The 16,876-nt window shown below is 43.3% G+C and overlaps 1 protein-coding gene across 7 annotated transcripts in view; it reads right to left on the bottom strand.

Moving 5' to 3' along the window:
* Positions 1-16,876, bottom strand: part of hic2 (hypermethylated in cancer 2) — a 185,878-nt gene that overhangs the window by 29,424 nt on the left and 139,578 nt on the right. Inside the window, exon 1 of one of the 7 annotated variants that reach the window (XM_073051860.1) lies at positions 7,499-7,751. The exons of the other annotated variants lie outside the window; for them this stretch is intronic. The gene's annotated coding sequence lies outside the window, so the exon portion shown is untranslated. Of the gene's footprint in view, positions 1-7,498; positions 7,752-16,876 lie in introns of those variants that run through there. 7 annotated transcript variants of the gene reach the window in all.

Below are 16,876 nucleotides of genomic sequence, written 5' to 3'. Positions count from 1 at the left end.
GAGATGGGAGAGACTCACATACAACAACTGTTGCCCGGGTGCTTCACCAGTCACAGCTTTATGGGAGAGTGGCAAAGAGAAACCCACTGTTGAAAAAAATTCACATGAAATGTTGGCTAGTTTGTCAGAAGGCACGTGGGAGACTCTGAAGTCAGCTGGAGGAAGGTTTTATGGTCTGATGAAACCAAAATTGAGCTTTTTGGCCATCAAACTAAATGCTATGTTTGTCATAAGTCAAACACTGCACATAATCAAAAACACACCATCCCTACCGTGAAGCATGGTGGTGGCTGCATCATGCTGTGGGGATGCTTCACTGCAGCAGGTCCTGGAAGGCTTGTGAAGGAAGAGGGTAAAATGAACGCAGCAAGATACAGGGAAATCCTGGAGGAAAACCTAATGCAGTCTGCAGGAGAACTGGGCCTTGGGAGAAGATTAGTTTTCCAGCAATACAATTACCATAAAGCCAAAGTTACACAGCTACAATGATCAAAGTTAATGTCCTGGAGCGGCCAAGTCAGAGTCCTGACCTCAACCCAATTGAAAATTTGTGGCTGGATTTGAAAAAGGCTGTTCACTCCCGAGCACCATGCAATCTGACAGAGCTTGAACAGTTTTGTAAAGAGAACGGGGGGGAGAATTGCTGAGTCCAGACATTCTAAACTAATAGAGATCTATCCACACAGACTCACAGCAGTAATTGCTGACTTGAAAGGTGAGTAATTAGGCAATTAATTATTTTGTGTTTAATAATTGTAATAAATTTAGACCAATTTGTTTTCACTTTGGCACAAAAGAGTCTTTTTCTGTCGATCAGTGTCAAAAAAGCCAAATTAATCCACTATGATTCAATGTTGTAAAACAATAAAATATGAAAACCTTCCAAGGGGGGAGGATGAATACTTTTCATAAGCACTGAATTTAAAATGTCACCTTCTCCAGTCCAAGGAACTGAAGCCCTTGCCCCCGGACCACTCTGGTGAATTTCTTCTGCTCCTTTTCTAGGATCTCCACAAACATTCGAAATTATGATGACCAGAATTGGACGCACAAATGTAGCTTTGGTCTGACTTGAAGTTATACACCCTAGGCTAGCCTGCAGGTCACCTGCTTAGTCACCCGATCAGTATCATGTAGAGCCATGGGAGCACCTGGTGCACATCACAAGTCCTGGTTATGGCAGGCAGGCAGTCTCTGAAGAGCACTAATAATAGAACCATAGAACACTACAGCACAGTACAGGCCCTTCAGCCCTCCATGTTGTGCTGTCCCATATAATCCTTAAAAAAAAGTACTAAACCCACACTACCCCATAACCCTCCATTTTTCTTTTATCCATGTGCCTGTCCAAGAGGCTCTTAAATACCTCTAATGTTTTAGCCTCCACCACCATCCCTGGCAAGTCATTCCAGGCACTCATAATCCTCTATGTAAAAGACTTACCCCTGATGTCTCCCCTAAACTTACCTCCCTTAATTTTGTACATATGCCCTCTGGTGTTTGCTATTGGTGCCCTGGGAAACAGGTACTGACTATCCACCCTATCTATGCCTCTCATAATCTTGTAGACCTCTATCAAGTCCCCTCTCATTCTTCTACACTCCAAAGAGAAAAGTCCTAGCTCTGCTAACCTTGCTTCATATGACTTGTTCTCCAATCCAGGCAACATCCTGGTAAATCTCCTCTGCACCCTCTCCATAGCTTCCACATCCTTCGTATAATGAGGTGACCAGAATTGAACACAATACTCTACGTGCGGTCTCACCAGAGATTTGTAGAGTTGCAACATGACCTCTCTACTCTTGAACTCAATCCCCCCGTTAATGAAGCCTAGCATCCCATAGGCCTTCTTAACTACCCTATCAACCTGTGCAGCAACCTTGAGGGATGTATGGATTTGAACCCCAAGGTCCCTTTGTTCATCCACACTCTTAAGTAACTGCCCATTAATCCTGTACTCAGTCTTCTGGTTTGTCCTTCCAAAATGCATCACCTCACACTTGTCCGGATTGAACTCCATCTGCCATTTTTCTGCCCAACTCTGCAGCCTGTCTATATCCTCTTGTAACCCTTGACAACCTACAGCTTCATCACAACTCCTACAATCTTCATGTCATCCGCAAACTTACTCACCCATCCTTCCGCCTCTACATCCAGGTCAATTATAAAAATCACAAATAGCAGGGGTCCCAAGACAGATCCCTGCGGCAATCCACTAGTCATCAACCTCCAGGCAGAATACTTTCCTTCCACAACTACCCTCTGCTTTCTTCCTTTAAGCCAATTTTTTATCCAAACAGCCAAGGTTACACTTATCCCATGCCTCATGACTTTCTGGATGAGTCTCTCATGAGGGACCTTGTCAAATGCTTTGATAAAGTCCATGTAGACCACATCCACTGCCCTACCCTCATCAATTTCTTTTGTTACCTCTTCAAAAAACTCAATCAGGCTCGTGAGGCACGTTCTTCCTTCACAAAGTTATGTTGACCATCCATGAGTAGATTGTACTTCTCCAAATGCTCATAGATCCTATCCTTAAGAATCCTTTCCAGTAGTTTGCATAACACTGACGTAAGACTCACCGGTCTATAGTTCCCAGGTTTCTTTTTTAAACAAGGGAACTATATTTGCCATTCTCCAGTCCTCCAGCACTTCCCCTGCAGCCAAAGAGGATTCAAAGATCATGGCCAATGCTCCTGCAATCTTTTCTCTCAATTCCCACAACAACCTGGGGTGTATCATATCTGGCCCTGGGAATTTATCAATCTTAATGTTTTTAAGAAGATCCAGCACTTCTTCTTCCTTAATCTCCACATTGTCCAGCACACAGGCCCACTCTACTTCGACCTCATCCTGATCAAGATCCTTTTCACTTGTGAATACTGAAGCAAAGTATTCATTTAGGACCTCCCCAACCTCCTCCGCCTCCAGGCACATGTTGCCCTCCTTATCCTTCATTCTCGTCATCCTCCTATTCTTCACATACGCATAGAACGCCTTGGGGTTCTCCTTAATCCTACATGCCAAGGCCTTCTCATGCCCCCTTCGAGCTCTCCTAAGTCCTTTCTTTAGCTACCTGGCTACTCTATATTTCTCATAAGCCCTTCATACTTCCTGCTTCTTATATCTAACATATGCTTCCTTTTTCCTCTTGACGAGTTGCCTCACATGTTTCGTCAGCCACGGTTCCCTATTCCTACCATTTTTTCCTTGCCTCAGTGGGACAAACCTATCTTGAACCCAGCTCAAGTAGTCCCTAAACTTCTCCCACATTACTTCTGTGCTCTCCCCTTTGAACATCTGTTTCCAATTTACTCTCGCTAGTTTCTGCCTCATCCCTTCAAAGTTAGCCCTTCCCCAGTTAAGCACTTTACCATTTCATCTGATTTTATCCCTTTCCATAGCTATGCTGAAGCTAATGGCTAGGGTCACGTTTTTATAAAGACACTGCCCAGAAGGTGGCAAAAACCTTCTGTAGAAAAAATTTGCCAAGAATGATCACAGTGAGGGAAAGACCTCAATCGCCTACGTCACACAACATGGCACATAACGAATGAACGAGTGACTATACTGGTTCCATAATATTGGTAAGGGTGAGAAAATCCTTTGACAGTTTAAGTACAGGTGTAGCTTACAGAAAATAGATTGTCACTGTGTCAATGATCCAGAAACAATAAGCCCTTTCATCTTTTTGCTGTCAACATAATGGTATGAAAGGAGACGCCAAAAGGGATTTTCAAGTGTACAGGAACTCCTTGATGGATATTATACCACAATAATGAGGTGACTAGTGACGGAAGAGACTGCAGATTATAAAATCAGTGGTTCAGACAGCAGTTGTGGAGAGGAATAAACAGACAACCTCTTGGGCCGAGACCCTTCATGACTGTGGGGAAGATGGATCTCAGGCTTGTATACTGCAAACATAATTCGATAATAAATGTACTTTGAATCTTTGAATTCAGGACTGGAAAGGAAAGGGGAAGAAGCCAGAATAACAAGGTGCAGAGGGTGAGGGCAGGTGAATAGGTGAGACCAGGTCGGGGGGGAAGGTGAGTGAGTTGGGGAGAGGGGATGAAGTCAGAAGCTGGGAGGTGATAGGTGGAAGAGGTAGATGCTGCATGACCTGATGAATGCCCCCAGCATTTTGTGTGCCTTGCTCAAGATTTCTAGCATCCGCAGAATCTCTTCTGTTGATGTTGTGAAGGAAACTGAGTAACTTGCATTTACAGTTGATACCCTTAATCAGGGTTATCAAGGTCCAGGTGAAGGTGCTTGGCCCAAAACACTTTCTTTCCAGTCTGAATTCATTTATTATCAAAGTATGTACACGGTATACAACCCTGAGATTGCTTCAGCACTTTGCATTATAATTAACAAGGGGATAAAAAAGCAACACAGCAGACTTCAACATTGCAATCAGAGAGTTGTGTTTTTTTTGTTTCTTTTAGTCTCCCCTCTCACTGTGTGACGCCTCTCTGCCTCTTTATTAGGGAGATATGGCATGTCAAATTGTCAGGTGAACAATGAAATTTTGTTGTACAGCAGATCATGGTCTTGTGAGGGGGAATTGGTTATTGCTTGCTTGGTGGGTGGAGGGTGCTGAGGCTTTTTGCTGAAGTAAATGGGGGAGGGGGGAGTGTTGATGTTTCCTGATGCTTGTGCATGGGGGAGGGAGTAGAAGGGGGTTTGAGCTCCATGTTTTTACTGTCACTCATTCTTTGGGATACTCTTCTGCTTCGTGGGTGTCTGTGAAGAGCAAGAAGTTCAGGTCGTATATTGTATACATTCTCTGATTTTAAATGGAACTATGGAAAATGTATGAATTATTGAAAAGGGCAGCATGGTAGCTTTACAGCACCAGTGATCAGTGTTCAATTCCTGCTGCTATCTGTATGGAGTTTGCATGCACTTCTCATAACCGCACGGGTTTTCTCTCACATTTCAAAGATGTACTGCCACATGGGAAGGCAGGTCGATGGCTGATTTTACTGTGTAGGTCATCAACTGGCCTATTTAAGGATGTAGCAGCTCTTTCCCATTGGTTGCCTTGTGTACCACAGCACTGGTGTTCAGGTTCAGGCACACTTCCTTTGTCTTTGAGGCACTCGTTTTCACAGTGAGGTCACGCCCAGTGCTGAAGATCCATTGGGAGAGCTTTAGGATGCACTCTTAGCCAAGCATCTATTTGATGAATTTTAGTATCGTAGTTTGTGTAACTTAGGGGAATTTAGATGCCTGATCAAATGTTTTACTGTTGCTTAAATGGTTTACGTGCTTATTCGTCATCACTCTCTTCTGTCTCACTCATCAAACTTGCTTCCTGGTAATATACACTGATCAGGGTTAGTAAGCTACAGGCACTGTATGTTGGTGCCAGAAGCACGGCTACACTTGCAGGCTGCCTGCAGCGCATTCTCTGATTGCTCTGGACATTGCATTTCACGCTGTGTTTTGATGTATGTTTGAGAAGTAAAGCTGATCTTATGATTTTATGCTAAATGACAGCTTGTGAAAGTTAAGTACACAGTCTGGTCTTACAGAGTTGGAGATGTAACCACCAGGTTCAGGAATAGTTACTACCCATTGAATTAAAGAACTTCACTCAACTTGAATAGCTACATGGATGGGAGGGGTAGGGAAGGTTTAATGAAGAGTCTTAGCCAGAAGCATCAACTGTATATTCACTTCCATGAACGCAGCCTGGCCAGCTAAGTTTCTTCAGCATTTTGTGTGTGTTGCCGGGAATATGGAGGGCAAATCGATGTGATTGGGCAGTTTAAAAAGATGGGCCTAAGGACCTGTTTCTGTACTGTACTTTTCTATGACTCTATAACCACACTTGACCCATCATTGAAATGTTCCCACAACTAATGGACTCTCTAAGACTCTTCCTCTCATATTGTCGATACCTATTGCCAGAGAGTGGTAAATCTGTGGAATACTCTGCCACAGACTGCAGTGGAGGCCAAGTCTATGGGTATATTTAAGGCAGAAGTTGATCGTTTCCTGATTGGCCAGGGCATCAACAGATATGGTGAGAAGGCAAGTGTATGGGGTTGAGTGGGATCCGGGATCAGCCATGATGGAATGAATGGGTTGAATGGCCTAATCTGCTCCTATATCTTATGGTTTTATATCTATTTATTTATTTATCATTATTATTTCTTAATTTTTGTATTTGCAGAGTTTGTTGTCTTTTGCACACTGGCTGAACACTCAAGTCGGTACAGTCTTTCATTGATCCTATTACAGACTTAATGAGTATGCCTGCAGGTAAATGAATCTCAGGATCGTAAATTGGGGTACAGCTTCATCTGCCGAAAGCAAACTTCCCAGTGGCCAAACATTTTAGTTCTGATTCCCATTCTGATGTGTCGCTTCATGGACTCCTCTTGTACAAAGAAGAGGCCACCCTCAGGATGGAGGAGCAACACATTTTTGTCTGTCCAAGTAGCCTCCCACCTGATGGCATGAATATCGATTTTTCCTTCGGATGAACAAAATTAATCCTTCCCCTTCCCCTCCCCCAACATTCCTCTATTACACACTGTGGCCTTCACCACTTCCCCCTAGGTCCTCTCCTTCATTTTCTCCAGTGGTCCACTCTCCCCTCGTATAAGATTCTTTCCTGTCCTGCCCATTGACCTTTCTCACCCACCTTACTTCATCTATCACATCCTTCCCACCTTTTTATTCTGGCATCTTCCTCCTTCATTCTCAGACCTGATGACGGACCTTGGCACAAAACATCGACTGTTTATTTATTTCAATAGATGCTGCCTGACCTGCGATCCTCCAGCTGTTTGGGTGTGTTGCTTTGCCATACAACTACATTGATAATAAATTTACATTGTCTTTGAGAACAGTCATTTTTGCAAACATCAGTGATGGAGAAAGGGCATGGTTATTGCCCGTTTTACATACAATCAGTCTCTTCAAAAGGATATCGTTTTCTCAACAAATGCAAATCCGTACACAAATGAAGCATGTATTTACATAGAATCTTTCACCTGAACAAAATGTCCCGGGGGGGGGGTTAATTATTTATTTATTGAGAAACAGCGCAGAACATGGCCCTTCTGGTTCTTCGAGCCACACCGCTCAGCAATCCCTTGATCACAGGACAATTTACAAAGACCAATTAACCTACCAACTGGTAGGTGTTTAGACAGTGGGAGGAAACCAGAGCACCCGGGGGAGTAACACGAGGTCACGGAAACTCCTCACAGGCAGTGGTGGGAATTGAACCCACATCATTGGTACTGTAAAGCGTTGTGCTAACCACCACACTACTGTGCGATGGGAATTGAACCCGGGTCACCAGTACTGTAAAGCGTTGTGCTAACCACTACACTACTGTTCACCAGCAAACTAGTCCAAAGTAAACAACCATGCAGCACACTCAACATAAATTCCTCTGAAAGAGAATCCAGAGCAACACAGACAAGTCCAGAAGAAGGGTCTCTGCCCCTAACATCGACTGCTTACTCACTTCCATAGATGCTGCCTGGTCTGCCGAGTTCCTCCAGCATTTTATGGATGTTGCTTTGGATTTCCAGCATCTGCAGATTTTCTCATGTTTAATCCGAAAGGCTTTTTTTTCTCCAAAGTTCATTTTTTTCCCAGTTAATCTGGCAACAGGAGTATTTTAGCTGCCCCAATTTCAATTCAGATTTGCAAGAACTGCCCTCACTGGTTTAGAGAATTAGTTAGATATTCACTCAGACCCCTCTCAGGAGTGAGTGAACCTGGTTATTTTCAAACGTGTGTTTTGCAGTTTTGTGAAGAGCAATCACGCTCAAATGCTCCACGCCCAGTCTCTGGGAAAAAGAAAATTAAGTTACTCAGGCAATCTCCCCTGACATCACATCCACACCCTCATTATCAAATATTGACAAACTTGCGAAACAGGTAATGAGTGAAGACCATGTGGGATGAGGGAGTGTGGTGGGAAACAGTGAGAAACAATCTCAGCAAAGTGGGTTTGGATAAGTATGTGTATGGGAGGGGTGCATAGGACTATTAGTCAAAGGGCAGGGCAATGGCACTAGACAGTTCAGTTTAGACCAGATGGGCCTAAGGACCTGTTTCTGTGCTATAGTACTCTGTTGTTGTTCCTCTCTGTGCCTTGTGGCACATTGGGCAACAACCTTGCTGTTTCCTTAGCATTTTGTCTGTTTTTAATTGCTAGCTTGACACAGCTCAGCATGTAAAGAACCAGCTTGCCTTGAAGTCCGGTGCAGATGCCACTACACCACTGGCCAGCGGTTAGTGCTCTATGATTCTAACCAAAAGACTGAGGTGACAATCCCTGAACTTCTACAGTACCCTTCATATCCTTCAGCATGTTCCATCTGTATCACAGACAACGGGGTCCTCATGAAAGGTCTTGGCCCAAAACGTGACTGTTTATCCATTTCCATGGATGCTGAGTTCCTCCAGCATTTTCTGTGTGTTGCTCTGGATTCCTAGCATCTGCAGACTTACTCATATTTGCAAAGTTTGGTCACTCTATCATTAGTCCTGGTTATGTGACCACTGACACCAGGCAGACAATCTCTGAAGAGTATTGATAATGGTTGGGGTCACCCATCTTGTAAAGACACTGCCTAGAAGGTGGCAATGGCAAACCACTTCTGCGGAAAACTTTGCCAAGAACAATCATGATCACAGAAAGACCATGATCGCCCACGTCATATGACACGGGACATAACAAATGAAAACTCTCTTTATGTGGGAAGCATTATGACTTCCAGCTCCCACAAACAGACATATCGTAAAGATCAGATTTGTTTTTATGCCACTGATTGAGGGATCGATACTGACCAGTGAAAACTGATTAAGCCCTACTCCTCCACCCCTCTTCTTTCCTCATCCACTCACCAAGATAGATCTTGGTTTGGTGTCACAATTGAGAGGTACAAATGCCGGCAGTGTGGCGCTCCCTCAGCACTCTGCTGAGGAGTTGGCTGAGAATTTTACGTTAAAGTTATTGGAATAAGCCTGGAACTCTTAACTCAAAGAGCCAAGACCATCACCCAATGAGTCTAGGTGGTTATATACAGATTAATTACCATGTACACAACAAAAAAAATCTCAGAATAAGCTTCCCATATCATCACAATGTAGTTGTACAAACAAGCGTGAGAACAAAGGGTGCACCACAGGAAATATCAGACCACCAGGGAGAAAGCAAACCAGAGATGCTCCTTGTGAATTTACAATTACACAATACTGTCCAGAAGCCATAGGCACACACACACACACACACATATATATATATATGTAGCTAGGCTTCCCAAGACTTTTTCACAGTACTTTAGTAATTTTATGTATTGCATAATTTTACGTACTACTGCCTCAAAAAAAATTCCATGACATATATGAGTGATGATAAACCTGATTCAGATATGGGTCTCCATTGTGCACTGAGAGTGGAAAAGGGGCAGGGCGAGGGGAATCATGGTTGGGAAAAGGGGAAGGGAGAAGACATTCACGAGATCTGTACTGATGAGCAATACACGAAGAACCTGGCAGCATCTCAAATGGATTAATGAACAGAAATAGACTTGTCGCTCCTGGACATACAAATCATTCACACCTCAGGACAAAGACTGACTAACAGCACTCTTCTCTTCCAAAGCCAGTCACGGGGATGAAGACAATGTCCCACGTGACATCCACTGACAGTAAAAGCTGCTGATAAACTTCCTCTACCAGGGAATGCTTTTGCCAGAATCTCCAAGCACAACAGAAGGAAGTACTTGTCTTGGCATAGCATGCAAACATTGACATACAGTTATGTGCAAAAGCTGTAGGCACACATTTATAGCTCGGGAGACTAAAGACTTTTGCACAGTACTGTAGTAATTTGATGTATTACACTGTATTGCTTGTGCAAAAAAAAACAAACCTCATACCTATGTGAGTGATGATAAACCTGATTCTGAAATGAGTCACTATTGTGGACTGAGAGTAGGAAGGGGTCAGGGAGAGGGGAATTGTGGTTGGGAAAAGGGGAAGGGAGATGGGAGGGAGCAGGAAGCACCAGAGAAACATTCTGTAATGATCAATAAACCAACTGCTTGGAATCAAGTAACCTTAAGGTTGGGTGTGTCTGCACCCGTGCCATTTCCCTACCCACCTTGGAACTCCTTCTCTGCCACCTGTCCCACACCCCTCCCATGGCGCTCCAACCTCACCATTCCCAAGATCCTTAGCCCCTGCTAGATTTAGAAACTCACTCTCCGCTACACTTTCACAAATACAGTATTGTACGCTGTAGACGTGCAGTTATGGATCAGGTCTAGCAACCTTGAACTCACTGGTACAAATCTTACCAAGGCTACACAGTGAAAATCTAAACAAATAAACACAGCAATTTGTGGGTTTGCAGGGAACAAAAAATACTGTTTTCTGAAGCCCAAAATACCTCGGACGTTCTTCAAAGAAAAGAGATTACTGCTGTGGCTTTGGCCTTTTGTGTGGCCCATGGTGATCCTTACCTCCCCAGGCCAGGCAACAAGTACCCATTTGGTGGTGTTGCAACACCTCAAAGTCAAAGTCAATTTATTATCAACGTATATACATGTCAACATATGACTAACACAAGAAAATCTGCAGATGCTGGAAATCCAAAGCAACACACACAAAATGCTGGAGTCAGGCAGTATCTATGAGGAAGAGCAAACAGTACTGTAGTAATTTTATGTATTACACTGTATTGCCTATGCAAAATAAAATTTCATACATTTGTGAGTGATGAACAACCTGATTCTGATATGAGTCTCTATTGTTGACTGAGAGTGGGATGGGGGCTGGGAGAGGGGAATCGTGGTTGAGAAAAGGGGAAGGGAGAGGGGAGGGAGTGGGAAGCAACAGAGAGACATTCTGTAATCATCAATAAACCAATTGTTTGGAATCAAGTAAACTTGCCTGGTGTCTCAGGTCTGGGTGTGTCTGCACCCACGTCACTCCCCCCTTCAACACTCCTTCTCTCCCACCTGTCCCATAACCCTCCAACGGCATTCCACCCTCGCTGTTCCCAAAATCCTTTGCTCCCGTCAGTGTTACAAAATGGTTCTCCACTCCATGTTGACAAATACCCTACCTACAGACATAACTTTTGCACAGTATGTATAAACCAGAAATTCACATACAACAAATTATTTTTTCCAAGATATAGTCACTCATGAAATGCAGTTGCAGACAATAAGTATATACAAACAACAATTAACTAATCTTTATTTGGTCATAATGACAGACACTCAATGGTGTGACAGTATGCAATAGGAAATGTTTCTTAAAGGAGAATTATTCACTTGGTGGCATTAGTAACCAGGCCAGCTTTTTACAACACCTGTCTTTAATTACCCCCGAACCAAGTGGCTTTTGCACATTGGTTTCTGTCAGTCTTTATGTATTTTTTTCATAAGTACTATTATATTTCTTTATTTCACATAAATGCCTGCAAGAAAGTGTATCTCAGGTTAGCATATTGTGATACAGATTGTACTTTGATAGTAAATTTCATTTGAACTTTGCTAATTGCAGATTAAAAATTACATACAAGTTTATAATGGAATATATATGTTTTTCTCCCATTTAGGTTATTGCAAAGATCTAGGAGTTTCACAATCACCACCGCAAGCACTAAATTTTAATTGTAGAATTTAATTAATTGAATGTCATTCCCAAAGATACCATGGTGGGATTTGAATTTGTCTCACAAACAGGTGAAAGTCTGTAGATTCTGGAAAACAAAAGCAAAACACACACAAAATGCTGGAGGAACTCAGCAAGTCAGGCAGTGTCTGCGGAAAAGAGTTAACAGTCGACGTTTCAGACTGAGACCCTTCATCAGAGCTCCCATTTGTCTCTTTAGCATGGATACCAATAAATAACTAACCACTGTGCTACTACATAACTAATGCAAGATCCTTTGTTACTGTATTCCGTAATTTAAACCGCTCCAAAAATAGACAGAAAACATGAAGTGAGGTGTACATTCTCCAAAAGAATAAAGACCTATCACTTATGCAAAGAACCTGAGGGAGCATGCCTGTCTTTAGATCATCCAATGTCTGTGAGCAACTGAGAGAAAAAATCAACTGCAGAGACGAAAAAATTTCATCAATGGAGCAGGAACCTCTGCCTGGAGATGTGCTGACTCTACTTCAAAACCCATACTCCAAGGAGAAGTTCAAGGTCCGCTTCAGTCTGTAAATGGTTCTGTTTCGCACCACTGGTTCCACTGGTTTTCTTGTCAAACCCGCTGAACAGGTATTTAGCAAGTTTGGAATATATGGCTGCTTAACACCCAGTTTTCAACGTCTCATGGTGTTATTGCTTAGTACAATGTGAACTGTACTGTTTCAGCCCCGGGATAAAAGCGCAGAACTAAACAAAGATGAGATTCTTTGATTTTGAAAAACTGGATCGCTAACATATTCTTATTTGCTACTGGTTCTAAGGAAGGCAGAGGGCTAGTGGAAATAATTTGAAAGCAAACAATCTAAAACAAAAACAGAAAAGTCTAGAAATTATCAGCAGCTAGGAAGAAAAGTACTGTCAGCATTCCATTTATTTATTGAGATCCAGCGAGGAGTAGGTCCTTCCAGCCCTTTGCATTGTGCTGCCCTGCTTCCCCACCCCGCTCCCCAATTTAACGCTGGCCTAAAGCATTGTGCTAACCATTACACTACTGTGCGATGGGAATTGAACCCGGGTCGCTGGCACTGTAAAGTGTTGTGTTAACCACTACACTACCGTGTGATGGGAATTGAACCCGGCTCGCTGGCACTGTAAAGTGTTGTGCTAACCACTACACTAACGTGTGATGGGAATTGAACCTGGGTCGCTGGCACTGTAAAGTGTTGTGCTAACCACTACACTAACGTGTGATGGGAATTGAACCTGGGTCGCTGGTACTGTAAAGTGTTGTGCTAACCACTACACTACCGTGTGATGGGAATTGAACCTGGGTCGCTGGTACTGTAAAGTGTTGTGTTAACCACTACACTACTGTGCGATGGGAATTGAACCCGGGTCACCGGTACTGTAAAGCGTTGTGCTAACCACTACACTACCGTGCGATGGGAATTGAACCCGGGTCGCTGGCACTGTAAAGTGTTGTGTTAACCACTACACTACTGTGCGATGGGAATTGAACCCGGGTCACCGGTACTGTAAAGCGTTGTGCTAACCACTACACTACCGTGCGATGGGAATTGAACCCGGGTCGCTGGCACTGTAAAGTGTTGTGTTAACCACTACACTACTGTGCGATGGGAATTGAACCCGGCTCGCTGGCACTGTAAAGTGTTGTGCTAACCACTACACTACCGTGTGATGGGAATTGAACCCGGGTCGCTGGTACTGTAAAGTGTTGTGCTAACCACTACACTAACGTGTGATGGGAATTGAACCCAGGTCGCTGGTACTGTAAAGTGTTGTGCTAATCACTACATTACCGTGCGATGGGAATTGAACCCAGGTCGCTGGTACTGTAAAGCGTTGTGCTAACCACTACATTACCGTGTGATGGGAATTGAACCCGGGTCACTGGTACTGTAAAGTGTTGTGCTAACCACTACACTACCGTGTGATGGGAATCGAACCCGGGTCACTGGTACTGTAAAGCGTTGTGCTAACCACTACACTACCATGCAATTGGAATTGAACCTGGGTCGCTGGTACTGTAAAGTGTTGTGCTAACCACTACATTACCGTGTGATGGGAATTGAACCCGGGTCACTGGTACTGTAAAGTGTTGTGCTAACCACTACACTACCGTGTGATGGGAATTGAACCCGGGTCACCGGTACTGTAAAGTGTTGTGCTAACCACTACACTACCGTGCGATGGGAATTGAACCTGGGTCGCTGGTACTGTAAAACGTTGTGCTAACCACTACTCTACTGTGTGATGGGAATTGAACCCAGGTCGCTGGTACTGTAAAGTGTTGCGCTAACCACTACATTACCAAGCAGCCCTTCAGACTGGAGACTGCTGATAATTTTATGATTTATAGAGCCATAAGATTCAAAGAACATTTCACTTCAATTCAAGCATCATTCAGCTGCACATGAATATCCATAAATACTGTACAACCAAACGAGACAGTGTTACTCCAGGACCAAGGTTCAAACAACTGTACCAACAGTCACTCACAGCACAAACCACACATAGCACATACAAAACACCAAGCACATAAAGATAACAGAATCGTGTTTATCATCAATCACATATGTTATGAAATTTGTTCATTTTGCTGTAGCAGCAACAGTGCAATACATAAAATTGCTACAGTACTACACAAAAATCTTTGGCATTCTAGATAGTCTATATACATGTGCCTGGACTTCTGCACTGTACAACAACCTTCAACACTACCCTCACCAGTGACCATCGTATCATCTGCAAACTTACTAACTCAGCTGTCCACTTCCTCATTCAAGTCATTTCTACAAATCACAAAGAGCAGAGTCACTAAACAGATCCCTGTGGAACAGCACTAATCACCGACATGGTCCCCTCTCAGATCCCCTCGAAACCTCAAACCCCTTACTTTGAATGTATGATAGTTTTTTTCCCCTCTGAGGGGTGGAATAGTTTCTTGCAGTCTGTGCTGTCTCCACCCCACATAATTATCTATACATTCAAAGTGCATTTATTATCAAAGTACACACACAGTATACAACCCTGAGTTTCGACATCCCTGCAGACAGACACAAAACAAGGAAGAACCATGGAATCTGTTCACAGAAAAACATCACACTCTCAATGCGCAAAAAGAACAAATCGCTCAAATGACAAAAAGAAACGAGCAAGAAACACAGAATATAAAACACCAAACCACAGAGTACTCGCCAAAAGTAATACATCATGGAAATGGGTCCCATGGCACAACTTGTGCATTTGAAAACAAAACAGGAGAGCTTTTCTTTATTCACCGATAGACCTCCAGATTCTACTGCTCTGTGGGATTTATAGGTGTTAAAGAACAGCAGAACTCAGTAAAAACCTCCGAGAGGATCACCAGGTTCTACCACACCCCCCCCCCCCACCCCATTTGTGACACAACAGGTATGTTTTATACAGAAGGCCTAAAGCCTATTGAAGATCCCTACCACCAATCCTACAATTTCTTTGACCCACTACCATCAGGAAACTTAAAAAGATACTGCTATGTCTGGGGGCCTGAGTTAGTAGGAAAGACTGAATAGGTTTGGACCTTATTCCTTGGAGTGTAGAAGATTGAGGGAGATTTGATAGAGGTCTAAAACATTTTGAACGATATAGATAGGGTAAATGCAAGCTGCTTCTTCCACTGAGGTTGGGTGGGAATATAACTGGAGGTCATGGATTAAGGGTGAAAGGTGAGAAGTTTAAGGGGAATATGAGGGGAAACTTCCTTCACTCAGAGCGTGGTCAGAGTGTGGAATGAGCTGCCAGCGCAAGTGGTACATGCAAGCCTGATTTCAACATTTTTGTATAGGGTGGGAGAAGTATAGATAAAGTAAATGCAGACAGGCTTTTTTCCACTGAGGTGGTGCCGGACTACAACTAGAGGTTATGGATTAAGGGTGAAAGGTGAAAAGTTTAAGGGGAACATGAAGGGAAACTTCTTCACTCAGAGTGTGGTGAGAGTGTGGAACGAGCTTTCAGCACAAGGGGTGCATGTGAGCTCGATTTCAACGTTTAAGAGAAGTTTAGATAGGTACATGAATAGTAAGGGTATGGAGGGCTATGGTCCAAGTGCAAGTGGTTTACCACCGATTAGATGGGCAGAAGGGCCTATTTCTGTGCTGCACTTTTCTATGACTCTAAGACTAGGACTGCCAGACTGAGTAACAGCTTCTTTCCTCAGGCTGTGAGACTGATGAATACCCTGCCACCACCGAGGTCTCATCACTAGGACAGCAAGCTGCTTGCTGTTTACCTGTGCTGTACACTACATGCAATTTGAATTAATTATTTTATTAACTTATTTATTGTAATATCTTGGTTTATGTGCTGGATATGATACATGTTTTGTGGCTGCACCGTGGTCCAGAGGAACGTTGTTTTATTTCATTGTATGTACGTACAGTCAGATGACAATAATCTTGAACCTGAAAGATTTGCTATTATTCCACCACACAAGTAATTTTATGGAAGGGTAAGTCAGAAGAAGGACAATGTCATCAAGGATGAACCATTCTACTACCTCAGAGATTACTGAATCAGGAATCCATTCAAGGATATTCTCATTGCTGTTGTGCTCACCTGCCTGCAGGAAAGATATCAGTAAGTTATTCTCACAGAAAATAACTTACTGATGTACTGTGTAAAATGATTTACAGAGAGGGATGTGGGTGCCTGGAATGACTTGCCAGGGATGGTGGTGGAGGCTAAAACATTAGGGTTATTTAAGAGCCTCTTGGACATGCACATGGATGAAAGAAAAACAGAGGGTTACAGGGTAGTGTGGGTTTAGTACTTTTTTTTAGGAATATATAGGTTGGCACAACATTGAGGGCTGAAGGGCCTGTACTGTGCTATAGTATTCTAGTGTCTAGAAATGTACAGCACAGAAACATGCCCTTTGGTCCATCTAGTCCATGCTAAACAATTTAAACTGGCTACTCCCATCGACCTACACCCGGACCACAGCCCTCCATACCCCTACCATCCACGTACCTATCCAAACTTTTCTTAAACTTTGAAATTGTGCTCGTACGCACCACTTGTGCTGGCAGCTCATTCAACACTCTCACCAACCTCTGAGTGAATAAGTTTCCCCTCATGTTCCCCTTAAACATTTCAACTTTCGCCCTTAACCCATGACTTCTAGTTGTAGTCCCACCCAACCTCAGTCAAAAAAGCC

The sequence above is a fragment of the Hemitrygon akajei genome, chromosome 7, assembly GCF_048418815.1.
Source record: "Hemitrygon akajei chromosome 7, sHemAka1.3, whole genome shotgun sequence".
Taxonomy (NCBI): Eukaryota; Metazoa; Chordata; class Chondrichthyes; order Myliobatiformes; family Dasyatidae; genus Hemitrygon; species Hemitrygon akajei.
This window is presented reverse-complemented; position numbering and strand designations above follow the sequence as displayed.